The sequence below is a fragment of the Chionomys nivalis genome, chromosome X (genome assembly GCF_950005125.1).
Source record: "Chionomys nivalis chromosome X, mChiNiv1.1, whole genome shotgun sequence".
Classification (NCBI taxonomy): domain Eukaryota; kingdom Metazoa; phylum Chordata; class Mammalia; order Rodentia; family Cricetidae; genus Chionomys; species Chionomys nivalis.
Genome location: NC_080112.1, coordinates 3,774,969 through 3,788,225, shown reverse-complemented (window position 1 = coordinate 3,788,225; position 13,257 = coordinate 3,774,969).

The following is a 13,257-nucleotide window of genomic DNA, read 5'->3' as shown; positions in this document are numbered from 1 at the left end:
GCAGCCCACAGATTGTACTCATCATGTTAAACATAAGTCTCCATGACCATTTAGAATCTTTCTGTACTTTTTTTCAATAGGATCATCAGGTTGGCCTCCTGAAGTATACAAAGCAGAAGTGATTGTCATATTTATTACTTTTAAGTGTATAATAGACATCGATGACCCCCATCATTCAACTAAGAACTTTCCAGGACCTTCCTCTGGGTGCTGCTCCAACATCCACCACCTGCCTTCAGGCTCTCTTATAAGATTAAACCATCACCATAAGATTTTATTATACTTGATTTACATTTCAACGTGTTATTCTTGTATACATTTACTTCTTAACAATATGCACTTTGTCTTATTTTATTTCTTATAATAAGGATATAATTATCAAATAGTATCTTCAGATTTGCTCTTCATTATTCATCATGTTATGTTCATTCAAACTAATTCTTGTTGTTGATACTTGGCAGTTATTACTTTTCACTGTTACTAAATATCTCAATGTATAGCTAACCACTTACTTTTTATTCTGTTTTGGAGAATGTGGATTATTTCCAGACTTCTTAAGTTTGTCTTTTGCTATTACAAATAATATGCCTATGTGTATGTTACATATGTCGTAATTTACTCATATGTAAGAATCTGTCTTCTGAGTTTTGGCTATACAAATCTTTCACTTTACCAGTACACATCAAATTATTTTTCAAAGTGGTATGCAGTAGTAATTTATAAGAAATTCTGATTTTAATGTTAGCATAGTCAAAATTACCACCTTTCCTCTATGATTAGTACTTTTAGCCATTTGACTAAGAATATTTTTCTTACCTTAAGGCCTAGTCTACTTTATTAGCATATGGAAATTCCCATAGTAAGGGTTTCACTACGGCATGTCAATACAGGAACAAATGATCATATCCATCACTTGATTACTCTAGCTTGTTTGTCAAAATTGACTTACAAACTGAGAGGTTTCCTGATGAGTTTTTCATACATATGAACTAATCAGTTTCTTCCATAATTCTGTACTTAAATTATACAAATTTATAAATTGCGTTATTTAGAAAGAAGCTTATAAAGTCTTGTATAATATTATACAATGTGATAAAATTGAATAGATACAATAAAACAGGTTGTTTAAAGATAGATATTAAAAATGGGAGTGTGCTGGGTGGTGGTGATGCACACCTTTAATCCCTGCACTCGGAAGGCAAAGACAGAAGAATCTCTGTGAGTTCAAGGCCAACCTGGTCTACAGAGTGAGTTCCAGGACAGGCTTAAAAGCTACAGAGAAACCCTATCTCAACCCCTCCCCCCAAAAGATGTGAGTGTAAGAAAAAATATTTAAAAGACCTTCTCTCAGAAAACTGAAACCAACCAACCAAATAAACAAACAAAAGAAAAACAAAAATGGCCAAACAATATGTACCTCATAATGCAACTAGAATATTAATTTTTATGAGAAAATTTTTTGTTTTAATGGTGGGATGCATAGGTTCTATTATCTTTCTATATCCATTGAAACAGCTTAAGATTTCTTTTCATTTACTTGAATCTTTAGCTGCTTTCATAAATGTCTTACTGTTTTCAGTGTACATATCTTCTACTTTGTTACTTCAACTTATTTTTAGATACTGATTTTGTTTTTATTATGAATGGGATTCTGTGTCCTGAAAAATTATTGAACTGGTTATTTTTTTTAATAGGTTGTGTGAAATGCTCAAGCTTTCTGTAAATCTAATTGGACCATCTGCGAACACAGGCTATTTAGCCTCTCTTCATCTAATCTGGATTTGATTTGATTTGAGATGGGGTCTTGCTATGTAGCATATGCTGGCCTCAACTCATCAAGTATTGGGGCTAGCAACATTTGTTGTCATGCTTGGATAAACTCCACTTTTGACCAAAAAGTCTCGGTCATCAGAATAATTTGTATGGTATGAGGCAGGAACCATGTTTATTTCTTATATGAATCTTAATATTTTTCAGTTCCCATCATGAAATAGTCTTGAATGCTTCCATATGTATTTTTTTGAGTTTTTCACACACACCCTAAAATTTCCTAGTGAACGTTTTTCTCTAAGACTCTCTGCTATCTTTGCTCAGAAAACTAGAACTTTCCCATACTTTGGCAACATTGCAAAGAACAGGCAGAAGTGATGGTCAGCTGTGTCTGCCTCCCTGCAAAAGATCGTATGAGCTAGGCTTGTTGGAAGTTTATATTTCTCATGAGGGAGTTCAGTAGGACATAGAATATTCACGTGAGTATCTAGCTGATACCTACTACCAGGTACTGCTGCATGTGGCCTGAGAGAGGGGATAGAGTCTATAGAGGCTGGGGGAGTCTTGGCTGGGTGCAGGAGTATCCACACCCCTTTAAGTAACCCATCACCAAGGCTCTGTAAGAAAAGTCAGTAGACGTAGTGTTCTTCATAGTGAAGTGTGTCAGAATCAGGCCTCAGTTTTTCATTGGGACCTTAGGAGAAGGGTCAGATGTTCCTTAGTCTTCCCACTAGAAAGGAATTTTAGCAACAGTCACAAAGCCCAGGTTCAACCCTTAGCTCCTCTCTTCATCAGCTGTGGGTCTGTGAGCAATTTATTAAACAATCACAGCTTTGGTTTCCTTGTGTGAGAGTAAAAGTAGGAATAGCTTCACTTAAGACAGCTATGACAATGAAAGGAAAGGACAGATGCAAAGGAACTGCTATGGGTTACTTCACATCTATCATTTATCTTTTGGATGTCTATTAAGGCTTCCTAAATACACATGCTTCTAAAATGAGGATGCTCTCATTTGCTCTGCCACCCTCAGACCACTTCTCACTTTCTCCACAGTACTTTGTCAGTTCTCCTGCTTCTCCCCCCTTTTTCTTTCTAGTTCTAAGGTACCTAGGTACTCTATTTTCTCATTTTCCTGTATGTGTTTTTGAATTTTGCATCTTGTAAAATATAAATTCTACTTTATCACTTTATTTTATGTCATGATTTTAAGAGCTGAATTGTAAAACTCATTTCTCTAAATTCCTAATTCCATTTCAATTTTACAGGGATTCTTTATAGTCTTTATAAATATTTGTCTGCCTATCACCTGCCTGTCATCTATCTGTCTATCATCTGTCTGTCATCTATCATCTATCCATCATCTATCTTCATATACTTAAACTAACTTAAGCACATTTTCATGGTCATTAAAAATAGACTTTATTAAGCCATAAAAAATGTCTCTTTCCCCTTTCTTCCAATGTGCCACAGCAAAACGTTTAAGATTTAAGTATTATATGCTTTGATTATATCTCTTTCAAATTGCCTTAAAATCATTTATTCAGAAATCAGTGTACAAAATAGGGTCCCAGGACTCTGTGGCCTTCATAGTGACTGGCCAAATGCTTTTCCCTAACAATTCTATACCTGTTTTACAGGTCACCCAGTTGAGAAATGAAGTTCTTTTTCACCCACTTACTTTCTCCAATTTATTACTGGCAGCTTTTCTTATTGCTGCGAAGAATATTAGTGTGTAATTATACCATTAAAATACTTAATTAGCATGATTCTGAAGGTGTGTGGGGTTTGTGAATTGCGTTCATTCTTGAGGCTCAAAGGCTATTAGTAATCAACCAATTTGACATTCTCAGGGAAGGGCAAGGCTGCTTGCTTCTTTTAAGAACATTACACTGCACTAGTGAATGTAATAATTTGATTTGTTAGGACAACACATTTTTTTATTAAATATTTATAAAATAATGACATTTCATGCACACATATTATTGTATCTTACTAATATTTACCTTTCCCACTACCTCTCCTCCCATCAACTTCTTTGGTCCACAACGTTTTCTCCTTTCATGACACACAAATCTCTCTCTCTCTCTCTCTCTCTCTCTCTCTCTCTCTCTCTCACACACACACACACACACACACACACCTAGATCCTGCATATGAGGGAAAATGTGGTGACATTTTGTCAGAAAGCACTTTTTTAACAAATGGGACACATAGGTACGCCTTTTTCCTTGGTGACATTGAAGGGAACAGTGGTTCATTGTCTTGAGCTAATACTCTTCTGCCACTCACATTAGCAATGTGATCTTGGCTAAATTATCTAGTTCTTTTGCTTCAGCTTCCTTATCTGCTCATTGGGGATACAGATACTTGCCCTGACTACCTCCTAGGTTATCATGAGACATAAGACAAATGTAACTGGCACTGTGGAGTATTCAACTAGGTACTGAACGTGGAGAATGTCTCCTGGGGCTGGTAAGAGGCACAGAAATCTCTAAGGAGAACGGAAATCACACTTACCATTTGATGTAACCTTTACTCTGAGTACCCAACACACTGCTCTGTACCTTACATGTCCATCTCATGCAGCCTTCACAAGAGTCTCATGAGGGAAGGGTTTACATTACCCACATTATGCAGATAAGGAAACCGAGGCACAAAGGTGTTAAACAACCTGCTTGGGGAAGACCTGGCTCAAAATTCTGACAGTCTGCCTCCAAGTCTTAATGCTTTGTTCAGTTCATTCATAGTGCTGTGTGGGGAGAGCACTCACACTCGCTCTCCACTCTTCCAGCTATCCGGGCGTTTTAATCGCCATCTCAAATAAGCCTCACTCTAATTTTCTAGCTTGAATAAAATTGTTTTCAGTATATTAGTTGAGGTATCCACCTAGTTGATGATAAATATGCCCAAACTCTAGCCAGCTCCCTTCCCACTGCCTTCACTTGTCACTCCGTGAGTTCATCCTGTCTCCCTGGGAATTCCTCTCACCTCACTCACTGCTCAGCTTTTGCTTTTGTTTTGAGGAATGCCTGAACCATAGAGTTATAGTGCTGATGAAAACCTACAAAATAGTCTTTTGTTTGATATATTCAGTACTTGATTTCTTAAAAAATCCTATACCAACACTGCTGTGCAAGACCTTCTCCTTCCCTATCCAGATTCATATCCAGATCCCTGGAAAGTTACAGCTTAAACATGGCCAGCAGGCAAAAGCAATCTGACTGATTATGTCCTAGATGTTAAAGATGCAGCCATTTCAGCAGCCACCAAATGTTATACATTCTGGTAGCTATGCCAACTGATACCTAGGCTGTTTGTTTGTGAGACGCTGGATTTGGTAAGAAACATTTGACTAATAGCATAAAAGACACTCTGCTAGTGAAAAGACGTTGTCTTTCACAGTGCTAGCAGTGCCAACTTCTGTCAGAGAACTAAATTCTTTCTCTTTCTTTCTTTCTTTCTTTCTTTCTTTCTTTCTTTCTTTCTTTCTTTTTCTTCTTTCTTTTTTTCTTACTCTCTCATCCTCCTTCTCTCTATCTCTTTTCCTTCCCTTTTTCTCCTTTTATCACTGCTTCCCTAACTTCTTCTCTTCTTCTTTCTTTTCTTCCTCCTTCCCTCTTTCCTTTCTTCCTTAATTCTTATAATTTTTGTTTTAATTTTATGTGTATAAAATTAAATGAACACATGTTGATTACATGAATATCTGTCTATCACATGCAGTGATTATATAGGCTGGAAGAGGACTTAAGATCCCCTGGGACTGGAGTTACAGCCAGTTGTGAGCTTCCATGGTGCTAGAAACCAAACTCAGGTCTTCTAGAAGAGCAACCAGTGCTTTTAACTGCTGAGCCATTTCTCCAGCCTCTTTGATTATTTCTTCCATCGTCCTGAAGACTACCTGGAATATAAGGCTTTCCAATACCTTTTCTTCTCCCCACCTTATTTTGCACTTGCTTCTCATTCTTTACAAAGTGGAAAATGTCACATACAATTTGAAAATTGAGTGTGAAAGGCAGCACTCTTGGAATTGATTTTTTAATTCAGGTTAATGGGGTATCTATTGTTGATACATAGTGGAAATTAATCAGGCGGCGAGCCCTTCAGATACTTCAGAAGACATTCTTAGGTCATTACCTAAGTTTTGAGTTCACTGTCTTTTACTAAAGACATTGGTTATTTATAGGAAGAAGTTCTGAGCAGGATGTTATGTAGTCCAGTCTGCTCGTGAACTCAGTTTGTATTCAAGTACAACCTTGAACTCCAGATCCTCCTGCATATGTTTTCCAAATGCTAGAATTACAGGTATGTGCTACCATGCCAAAGTCTTTCCTTCCTATCCACCTGCCTGCCTTCCGACCTAGCTAGCAAGCTATAGAGTCTTGATATGTATCCCAAACTGGTGTTAAACTCATGATTCTTCTCTGTCTACCAAACAGTGCTGGGATCATAGGGGTGCCTATATCTGGCTGTATTTTTTCCATAAAGGGTGTGATGGCTGTTCTTGGTGTCAACTTGACTACATTTGGAATTAACTACAATCCAAGAGGGTGGGTACATCTGTGAGGGAATTTTCTTAATGAAATCATTTGAAGTAGGTAGAATGGCTTTTAATCAGGATCTTTTGAGGTGGGAAGACACATTTTTTAATCTGGTACACACCTTTTGCAGGCAGAACAAAGAAGAATGATACTTTTGTTCTTTGTCTGCTTACCTTCACTCCTGCTAGCAAGTCCATTCCTTAATTGTAGCATTAGAGCTTACATCTTCATGATTCCAGTGTACACTGAAGACCAGGTGAGACATCCAGCCTCATGGACTGAACAACTACTAGATTCTTGGACTTCAGTTCGTAGACAGCCATTGTTGGACTAGCTGGATCAAAGCCTGTAACGGCGTAAACGAATGCAGACAGATTGTAAAAATATATACAGCTTTAATGGGGAAATAGACTTACAGAACCACCGTTCCAGCGGAGACCAGGAAAGCAGAAGCAAGCGCTGGGAGCATGCTTGCCAGATTTATAGGTAAACATTAGCCCGAGGCAAACACACCCCCTAAGGGGAGGGACTTATCCCTACATCTCCCCCTTTTGTCTAAATAAGACAGAACTAAACCAAATACAACTATATACAATAATAATAAATAATAAATATAACAAGCAATATTTAGAACAGAAGTTTTGCTAAACATTCTATCTCAAGGAGTCTAAATAATGTAGAGAGTAACTACACGACTCATATATATTTGCTGTTAGTATTTTAAGTCAGTCAGCATAGTTACAAAGTCATTAATGATATTATTTCCAGAGAATCAAAGTCAAAGTTTCAGAATTCATATTTCAGTTGCAATTAGATAGCACATGCTTTGAAGACAGACAAAAAGAATTGTCAGGAAGCCTTGAAAAATTGAGAGACTTTATTCCCACAATTATTTCCAGTGTGTTTCAAATGATAGGCAGCTTAAGAAGAATTGGGGGAGAAGAAGAATCTGGACCTGCCAGTGGGTTCATTTACCCTGGCCTGAGAAGAAGCTCTTCAAGTTAGCAGATAAGAGAATATAAAACCATGTGGCTTTGGGTGACTTTAACAAGTTTCTCGGCCTGGATCAACATATCCCATACAAGTCATTGGAAAACTTCATTTTTTTCTCACACATTTTAAAGCAAAAACATACAGGAAGACATTGGTTTCTGGAGCTTCCTTCTACTGTCCTCCACCCCACAGAATTATAGAGACGAAGGCCATTGAGTAGATGAAAAGTTACGCTAGTCACATGTTCCTAGGACATGTTTTGTCTTCTAGTATCCTCAGGAGGCCCCTAACATAGTCAGGGCAGAGATGGTATTCCTGTAGTTCACATGACATAACTCAGACTTGGAGGGCTATGACTTGCACAAGGCAAGATAGTCATTGGTGGAAGTTGAACTTGACAATAACTCATACAATAGATCCATTTTCTTTTATGAACTGTTTCATTCTTGACCTCAGATACAAATAAAGGCATCAAATAAAATGGAATCAAATAAAATAAAATCAGAATGCTGTTATAGTAAATCATCCTATTTTGGTTTGCTTTGTTCATATACATATATATACATGTACACACACACACACACACACACACACACACACACACACACAGGATCTTGTTTTACATCCCCAGCTGGCCTTGAACTTGGGATCCTTCTTCCTTAGCTTCTCGAATATTTCAGTTACAGAAGTGTACCATCCAGCCAAGGCCACTAAAATAACTCATGGTCTGGAGAAACATCTCAGTGTGTAAAACATCTGCAGTGCAAAGATGAGGAGCAGAGTTTATCTCCCCAAATAAGACCTGACATTGTAGAGTGTGTCTATAATCATGGTGCTCCTATGGTAAGATGAGAACTGGAAAGCAGAGCATCACCATATCTTTGTAGGCCAGCTAGTTTTGTGAATACAGCAATAAGGGACTCTGCCTCAAACCAAGTGGAAAGTAAAGGCCAACATCTAAGTGTAGGAGGAAGGTTATGAGCAGTGGGAAACTGAGGCACAGTGATGCTAGTAGGAGCCACACTGCTTAGATTTGACTCCTAGTTAAGACTTTTATTAAGCTTCTTAGCCTTGCTGTGGCTCAGTACTTAGTCTTTAAAATCCAGCTGATAATATTATTTCCCTTCTAAGGCTTTTATTTTTATTTTTATTTTTACAATGACTGAATAAGTGAATGTAGGTAAACTGCCTATAAGGCTGCCTGAACCCGAGGAAGCACTTTTCAGTCCTGCCTTGCATCCCATTCTCAAAACTCCTTTATGGTTTAACTCTTATCACACACACACTGAGTATCCTGCTTTTAATTACTCACAACTTAATGAGGCAGGCAATAAAATGAGAACTGATTTCCTTTAATTGGAGTGTTGGAAGAATATAAGTCATTCCTGCTTACAGATAGGCTGTGCACTGAAAGCTTATTTGTGCATCTGTGTCTGGCACTCTGAAGACACCAGCTCATGGAAATGCTGTATTTGATTATGGCTAGGCCACTCCGCCAAAGCTATGCAAACTACTATGTGCCCCAAAAGTTTGGACAAGTGTTTTTACCACAGTTAAATGAGGCCGCAGCTAGGACGCAGGGGCCAACATGAAAGAGAATATGCTGAGATAATTGTGTGTAAGTCAGGGACAGGATTCTACCTGCTTGATCCACTATCTTTTTTCTTGCAATGCCCCTCTCCCCACTTGTTTGACTGAAGAAGGGAGTTTGCAGTTCACAGACAGAGACTCCTACTGGAAACAAGAACTGTGACCCATCTTGGTATTATTGAACCAACAGCAGGCTAACAGGCCTAGCATTTGAACCAACATTATTCCAGCTCTGGTCAAGAGCAACTGATGACAAAAAATAAGGTCTGGGCCTATAATTGCTCCTCATCAACTCCATCCTCCTGCAACCTGCTCAAAAAAGACAGTCGATGTGGGATTCTGTTCTGGATGCTATGAATACCATTGGTGAATAAAGAAACTGCCTTGGCCTGTTGATAGGGCAGAGTAGAACAAAACTATACTGTATGTTGGGAGAAAGAAGGTGGAGCAAGGAGAAGCCATAGAGCCCCACTGGAGACAGATGCCAGAACTTTAGCTGGTAAGCCACAGCCTCGTGGTGATACACAGATTAATGGAGACGGATTAATTTAAGATATGAGTTAGCCAGAAATTCGCTTAGGCTATTGGCCAAACAGTACTGCAAATAATATGGTTTCTGTGTGATTATTTTGGGGCTGAGCAGCCGGGAACAAACAAGCAGCCTTTCTACTACAGACAGTCTTTTCCTAGAGGTGGTAAAAAGTTTGACATGGCCATGTTGAAATGAATTTACCATAACAAAGGTGCTGAAATTAAAAGCTAGCCTTTAAGGTGTCTGATTTCAAAATAAGTAAGTCTCTGGTTATTTTCGTATATCAACACCATGTCAGAGAGAAAGGGAGAAAGATTCCTCTGCAAATGCTAACACAGAGAGCCAACAAGCTCCCTCTCAAACTTACTTAAAAACTCTCAAGAGAACACATGAGAACGATCAGGGAACAATTGATCAGTAGCGACTAAGTGTGGCTCCACATCAATTTGTCTCGCGCAGCAACGGAGCTACTTGTCCTAAAGAATGAGCAATAAATCCTGGAGCCACTGCGCTCAGCAATGTGTGGGTGCAGCCCTGCCTTCACCCACTCGGCTGACTTGACCTCTGTACTGTACTCATTTTTATTTAGGAGAAGTGATTTTTGTTCTTTGAATAGGGACAGGGTGCTGCTCACTGAACAGTCAATGTGGTCCCATATTTAGCTGGCAAACTTTTTAAAAGAGAAACTTATACTGACATTTAAAATGTAGAAAATTGATGAAAGCAAATGAATCCTCAGATCTATTAGGCAAAATCATTCTTTGGTAAGAGACTTTCTGAGTCATACAGATTAATACTGGGGAGAACCAGTAAGACTGTTTTAATCAACACATGGATTTTGTTAAGTTTTTATTCGCATGTATTGAGTATACATAGCAACGGTTTCACTATACCATTTTCGTACATGTGTATGATGTACTTGATCATGAGCATGCCTATTACTGTTCCCTGTTGACCCCTTACTCTTTCTGACTAGTCTCCCTAATAGAATTTGAATTAAATGCTTAATCAGAGTGTGAATCAGCCTTTCCCTGGGATATCACCCATGGAAACAGCACTGAGGATATAGTGTGTTTGCTAATGACAGTGACAGCATTCTCAGTGTCTAAGGTAGTTTGTGTGCTAGGGCCTGTCCTCTGTACTCTTTTCTGGGATTTGCTGTACAGCTCGGAGTTTCTCTACCATTTGTTCAATGCTGAGCTCCTACCACGGAATGCAGAGGCTGATGTGGAAAGGATCAGAGCTTTGCTTGATTTCCTCTGCTCAGAACTTCAATCCCAGTGTTTTTCAGGATTCTTCTGCCAATCTCATCTTTCCTAAGATCACATATTTCAGTTGTGAACTACACAAATAATCTAGTATACTCAATTAACTATTGGTAATCTTCGTCCAGATGTCCTTCGTACTCAGCACATCTTTCCCAGATACCTTAGGTACTTCTAACCTTGACTGACGGCATCTACATGTGTGAATCAACCAAATCAGAAACCTAGACGACATCCTAGACTCCTCTGTCTTCCAAATCTCCACACAATCTATCTTCAACTCTTATTTCCCCCATTTTTAAGTAACATATCTAATTTGCCAGTATACTGACTTCTCCGCTACTTCTACATTTAGTCAATGGCACCCTGTCTGTTGCCCAGATCCTCAGTTTCCCTCCATGGTGCATCTTGAAGGATGATGCTAAACCAAACCAAAGCAACATAAAACAAAACAACAAAATAGTAAAGCAACCTGATTTCCTAAGATTACAGTTACTATTGGAAAGATCTCTCTGCAATCAACTTTCTCGTCCTTCCAGGCATCTGCAGTTTTGGATACAGTATCCCTGTAATCCTCCCTGCAGGAATGAAGATACTCTAAAAGAGAACTCTGACCACCATCTTTGGCTATGAAACTATTGAAACAATGGATCCCAGGAAATTGGAGTTTCCCGAAGAGTCTGATGCTGGGAAAGGGGAAATACTGGAGTCTGGTGCTAAATAGAGGGAGAACTTGTCTACCAGAAAGAGATTTCATACAATTCCGAAAACCTGTCCAACTGCCTTGCGGGAGATGCTGGGGCAGAGGCAGTGATTGTCAATGGTGGGTGGGACCACACCTTGGCCAGGTTTGTTTAACTAAGCACACTTCTTGTCTTTTCTCGAAATGTGAACCTCATGTTAGGACCTGGAAGATAGACTTGGAAAAGGGGCTTGTCCCTGGATCTCTTTGTTCTTACAAATGTAGGCATTTTAAATAAATCTATTTTCTCCTCTCTTATACTGTGTCTTTTTTTATTTATTTATTTATTTTCGAGACAGGGTTTCTCTGTGTAGCAGCTCTGGCTGTCCTAGAACTCACCCTGTAGATCAGGCTGGCCTCCAACTCACAGAGATCCGCCTGTCTCTGCCTCTCAAGAGCTGGGATGAAAGGCGTGCGCCACCACCGCCTGGTTTATACCGTGTCTTTAACTGGAATATTGACAATGGGTCAGTGGCTGAATCTAGAAGTTTTCTTACTCGATTATATCCTTGTTGAGCGTCTTTCTTCTCATTGGTACTTTCGCTTACACACGTTTTTTGCCACTTGTTCACTTCCTGGCTACTGTGCCTCTGTCTTACCCCAGCACCTGGCATAACAGCCGGCGAGCATGCCATGTGCATTTGCTGAATGAGGTAAGCCGAAGAGAAAGCAGACTGTCGGAATCTAGGTTTGCCTTCCCAATCTGAAGGCATAATATATGGCAGGATAAGCTCAGTTCTGAGGAGGAAGGGATTGAGTCCCTTCGCTATTTTTATTTATGAAGCAGAACTCTTTGCCAAGTTTTTGTTTATCTATAATTCCCACTTTTTCTCTTTTCTTGTCTTGTGATCATTCCACCTAAACATTCCTAGCCGTCAGCATTTGCCTCCACCCCTCTGCTCTGCCAACAACTACACTTGAGGAATATGAAGCCAGATCTATTTACTCCACACTGTGATAAAGGAGCAAAATAAAGGAACTTTTTTTGCCCCGTTATCTTATGTGGGCCTCAGTTTGCTCATCTGTTACTTGGGACCTTGCGAGATGATCTCAAAGTCTTTTCTCATAGCAAAATATCCTGGTGTTAAGCACAGAGATTATACAGTGTTTTTCACACTTCATCTGCCTTGGTGATATAAAAGTGATGGTATATGTATCAGGCTTTGCTCTTTCTTTCTTTCTTTCTTTCTTTCTTTCTTTCTTTCTTTCTTTCTTTCTTTTTTGGATTTTCGAGACAGGGTTTCTCCGTAGCTTTTTGGTTCCTGTCCTGGAACTAGCTCTTGTAGACCAGGCTAGCCTCGAACTCACAGAGATCCGCCTGCCTCTGCCTCCCGAGTGCTGGGATTAAAGGTGTGCGCCACCACCGCCCGGCCAGGCTTTGCTTTTTCAAGTCAGAGCCAAGGAATATCATGTAGCCCACTGTATCCCTCCCACAGAAATGGCTGTGACTTCCTGAATCCAAAGTCCCTTCTCTGTGCTCTCATTACAATGTCTTGCACTCAGAGCAAGCTCAGCTGTGTGTCTTCTCTATGTGGACACTTGAGGTAACATGTTTATTTGGACACATGTTCTCGGGGTTGTTATGGTGCAGATCAATACTTAGAGCAGTGAAGAAGAGCCAGGAGGAGTTGACAGCCAGATGCACCTAGCCCATGGGAGCTCTTGGAGAAGGGGAGGTGCTAAGCCTCTTTCTCCGATAACACCACAGACAAGGACAACAAAGGAAAGTAATGAAGTCAAATCAGACACTGAGAGTGTCAGTCAAACTACTAAGGCAAACATTGTTATTACATAACTGAGTTTTGGGTTAATATAATCTTTTTTCAA